Source organism: Triticum dicoccoides, chromosome 6B, assembly GCF_002162155.2.
Source record: "Triticum dicoccoides isolate Atlit2015 ecotype Zavitan chromosome 6B, WEW_v2.0, whole genome shotgun sequence".
Lineage (NCBI taxonomy): Eukaryota > Viridiplantae > Streptophyta > Magnoliopsida > Poales > Poaceae > Triticum > Triticum dicoccoides.
This window is the reverse complement of record NC_041391.1, coordinates 429934813-429939947: the sequence shown is the minus strand read 5'-3', so window position 1 is coordinate 429939947 and position 5135 is coordinate 429934813.

Genomic DNA, 5135 nt, shown 5'->3' with positions numbered 1-5135 from the left:
GGAGATCTACATATCTGTATCGCCAAGCTTGCCTACCACGCCAAGGAAAGTCCCATCCGGACACGGGACGGAGTCTTCAATCTTGTATCTTCATAGTCTTGGAGTCCGGCCGACGGTGATAGTTCGGCTATCCGGACACCCCCTAGTCCAGGACTCCCTCAGTAGCCCCTGAACCAAGCTTCAATGATGACGAGTCCGACGCGCATATTGTCTTCAGCATTGCAAGGCGGGTTCCTCCTCCGAATACTTCATAGAAGATTTTGAACACCAGGATAGTGTCCGGCTCTGCAAAATAAGTTCCACATACCACCATAGAGAGAATAATATTTACACAAGTTCAATCCGCTGACGTATTCCGTGGCGTGACATCACACAACGGCCAAGCCTTTATTCGAATCGTTTTTACTGTTCCACCTTAGCGCATTTAGCAAAGCGGTTTCCTTGGCACCTCTTGTTCAGAGATCGTGTCCCCTTATTCCGGGATTCTCATCAATACGGGCGTGGGTAACCCAACCGCGCCATTGATTATGGCACTTGGGAGATAAACGAGTTTTATCAGGCTGGTGGGGATGCATAGTTTCGTCCGTCCATATAAGGGGATAAGGATCCACCTTGTTACCTATGCCTTCTTCCTCCTTTGCCTATCCATTTCCGCACACTCGAGCTCTAGCGCCCAAGTCCGCACATCTCGCCTCATCCTTCCCCAGCCATGTCCGGAGCGAGAGGCAAGTGGATGGCCTCCTCCGTCATGGAGGGGCACATCAAGAGGTTGAGGAAAGCCGGATACCTGCACAACGACATTGCGCACCGGCTTCCCGACGAGGGGCAGATCGTCCCCACCCCCTGGCCCCATGAGAGGGTGGTGTTCCTTCCCCATTTCCTCCGCGGACTAGGCTTCCTACTCCACCCGTTTGTCCGAGGGCTCATGTTCTACTACGGCATGGATTTCCACGATCTGGCCCCGAATTTCATTCTCAACATCTCAGCGTTTATCGTTGTATGCGAGGCCTTCCTCCGCATCACACCCCACTTCGGCTTATGGCTGAAGACCTTTAATGTCAAGCCGAAGGTAGTGGGCTGCCAACAGGTGGAGTGCGGAGGCGCCATGGTGGGCAAGATGCCCAACGTTACATGGCTCGAGGGCGCCTTCGTGGAAACCATCAAAGGGTGGCAATCGGGGTGGTTCTATATCACCGAGCCGCGTGACCCTGAATGGGAAGCGGCCCCCGAATTCAGATCTGGTATCCCCACACGGCTCACCTCCTGGAAAGAGAAGGGCCTGACATGGGGTGATTTCGAAGACCTGATCAGACTCCAAACCTGCATCCAAAACCTTGTGAGCAAGAATATCAAGCTCGTCGATGCATTTCAGGTCATGCTCATCCGCCGGATCCTCCCGTGCCAACAACGGGCTTTCAACTTGTGGGAGTTCGATCCGGCACAGCACCCAACCTTGAGCAGGCTCTTCGATACTACATACCAAGATGCCTGGAGGGTGCTGTTAAAGGGCGCCGAGGCTCCTGCATCCGCTACCGAAGATCGCGGATTCAGCTCGCAGCATCAAGCCAGTGAGGTAAGCTATTTTACCCTTTACGGGACACTTGTTTTTCATAGTTTGACTCTATGCAGGATCTAAACTCCCTTTACCTTTGACAGGCCTGGCAAAAGACGTCCGGGCAGGTTAACTGTCCGGCTCCCTTGCCAGAAGACCCAGTGGATGCCCAATTAACGGGGCTGATGGTTCTGACGCCTCACGTGGTGCCGGAGAAGAAGGCCAAGAAGAAGGCCACGAGAACCCGGAAGAGTTCCCGGCGTCAGGTGTTATCGGACTCATCGTCCGATGACTCGCAGGCGGACTCCTCCCGCGAAGACGAGGAGGAGAAAAAAGAGGCTTCTCCCCCAGCGGGGGGAGAGAAGAAAAGGAAGGCCTCCCCAACTGGGGAGGCCGAAGGGTCCAAGAAGGGAAGGACCCTTCCTCCGGACTACTCCACCAACACCGACGATGGCGAAGAGGAGTGGTCACCGAGGGCTAAGCCCTGGCGACATCGTAAGTGTCCGGATACCAGAATAATTCATGGCGTTTTATTTGTCGCAAAAATCTACTAACGTCGAATACAACCCTGCAGCCCGCCCAAGGACAGGCTCGATATTTCAACGAGCGGTTCCCTGGCTCCGTCAGACGTGAATAGCACTTCACTTCCGGCCGCCTCCTCTCCTCACGCTGCTGATGACGCCGAGGTGCAGTCCCAAAAGGGGCCCGGCCAGGAGGAGGAGGAGGTCCCGGAGGTGCCGCAAGGCAACCTCCCGGACTTTGGGCACGAGGGGGATCAACCCCCAAAGGGTTCTGAGTTCGGCCCTGGGCCGGACTCCGCACCGGAACCCTTAGTGGTTCCGGAGTTCGGCGGGCGGCCCCTTCATAAGAAGGGCGAGACTACGATGCCGGTGACCTCCATCCAACTGGAGGCGCCGAATAATTTGCTGGAGGCGCTCAACAGCGCCTCCATCGACGAGGAGCACCGCTCTATTATGAGTGTGGTGATCCAGAAAGTTCAGTCCGCCAAGAGCGGGGTGACTGAAGCCTGTACCAGCCTTGTAACAGGCTTTGAGGTAAGTTTTTAAGATATGTAAGAATATTACCGCATAGATAGTAGCCCCTGATGCTCAGTTTGGTGTTCGGAAAGAAAAGCTAAGCTGAGGATCTAAAAAGATATACGCAGGAGTCTAACATAAATATGTCAATATGGGAATGCAGGATGCGCTGCTGACCTCTGCCGCACTGACTGTGGAGGTCAATGCATTAAAGTAGAGCCTCGAGCGGTCCAAGAATGAGCTCGGCCTTGCCAAGAAGCAGCTCGAGGACAAGGAAGGTAAGTAATACCTTGTTAAAGCAATACCTTATAGAAAGGATTTGGTTGCAAAAAATGACAGGAATAACGTGAGTATTGCAGGGGCCACGAACGAGGTGGCGACCCTGAAGGAAGCGATGTCCAAGGCCGAAAACAATGCGGCCGCGGAATGCACCGAGCGAGAGAAGCAGGAGGCGCGGGTGGTGGAGGTGCGGCAAGAGCTCTAGGCTCTCGTGGAAAAACACGAGAGTTTGGAGCGTGACTCGAAGACTCGAGAGTCCGAGCTCGCCTCGGCTCTTGAGAGTGCCAAAGCCGCTAATGCCGAAGCCAAAAAAGCCCTCCAAGAGATTGAGGCAATAAAAAAGATAGCGGTGGGTAAGGCATTCTTCATGCAAAGCAAGCATGTAAAAGTGAATTAACTGTTACTTACTCGGATTCGGAGCTCTCCAGGAGCGTTCGCAGATCTGCCCCGTAGCGTGTCCGATGCTGCCGCATTCTACCGAGCCGAGGAGGGGAGCTCGACGGAAAAGGTGTTCTGGTCTCAATATGTTGAGGCCGGACATCCGATGCCCCTGAGCGATCAGCTGAAGCAGCTGGTCAAGCTCCACAAGGTGGCCGAACAGGCCATGAAGGGCCTCATAGTTCGGCTGTGGCCTAAAGAAGCCATGCCTGGGAGCTACTTCGATCTGGTGTGGCGGCTGGTGGACGCCTGTCCATGGATTGAAGTCATCAAGCATTCCGTCTGCATTGAAGGTGCCCGTCGGGCCCTTCCCCGCACTAAAGTGCACTGGGGCAAAATGGACGCCGAGAAGCTTGTGACGGACGTGCCACCGCCGAGCAAGGAGTACCGCACGCCCGAGATGTACTATAAGGGTGTCCTGAAGGGTGCCCGCCTTATAGCGGGTGAATGCTCCAAAGATGTAATTTTTGAGTAGACTCGCATTTTGTTATCCTGTGCGCTGAAAACTTTGTTCATGTGCGCTAAGCAATGCTTGTTAATTTAAAATATTACCTTTTGTGCGGCCGTTTATCAAATTTGAGAGATGGCAAGTCGTTGGCTTAAGCCCCCATGCCACGAGTGCTGGGGTGTTCAGGATAAACTTGAGCGCTCTTGTTCCCATTCTTGGGTCCTTCGAGGGAGGCGCTCAACACAACGAACAAGGCAACCGGACTTATAATGCTTGAACACTCCCACTTAGCCATAGAATTCTATAATTTTAAATTTCGGCGAAGCCCCTAGTGTTCGGAAGACCGAATTCGGGGCGCTATCCACACCTGGGCCAGACAAAGCCGGCTCCTCGCTCTAAGAGACATAAGTCTTTAGGGACTGGAAAAAACCTCTCGAACAGCAACCGGCTCTCGCCCTATCATGACCGTCAGTTTTAGCTTTCTCCACTGAGGTGCTCAACCCAGCTCAACTAGGGCACAATCGCAGTGGTTCTCCCAACGCTACTTTAGCCGATATAACGGAACGTAAGGTACCAAAACATGGGAGCCGGGCAAACCCAACTATTGACCCAAGACATGATTCAGAGCCGATGCATATAATGCTATAAGTTCGGGGTGCCGCACTTGTGAAAGTGTTCAGACTTATCACACCATATTTTGGGGAACTTAAGCCCCTGGTGTATTTGGCCGTACCAAAGCGTACGGATGCAACATGTCATAAGTGAATGTTATAGATAGAAAGATGAATGCAATAATAGGCAAAAAGCGATGCATTGTTTATTTAAAAATGCTGCAATGAAAGCAGAACGATACATATAGTGTGAAAAACAAGGGATGGGACTATTTAACATGTCCCCCTCCAGGGGTAGGATGCGGGATGGTATATAAAACAGGTATACTGCTCGTAATAGGGACCACCTGGATACTCGACATAGCTTTTCTGCTTCCCTGGCTGTTGCATCGTGAGTTCGGCAATTCTACTGCCGGACAGGGCTTCTGGAAAACGGAGTCCTGAGAATAAGAAAAAAAAGAATGACACAATTGGCAGCCCCTGGTGTGGTTGAGCCGCACTCTGGGCATGCCGTGGTCGTGCCCCTCCCCCTATGCCCATGGTATCTCCAGAGCGTAATTATGTATGCGTGGTACTGGTCTAGTGATTTCGCGAGGGCTGGGGTTGGGTCCGCATTGCTACACGTGCTCGGAACATGCCAGGTGGTCTTGTTGTAGGTTACTCCGGGCGCGCTTGACGGTGTCCGGCCGCTTAACAGCCGGACTCAAGAATTGACGTAAGAGGTTGTTTTGTACTTCCGCCGCGAGAGCCGATGTACGCTCCTCCGTTCG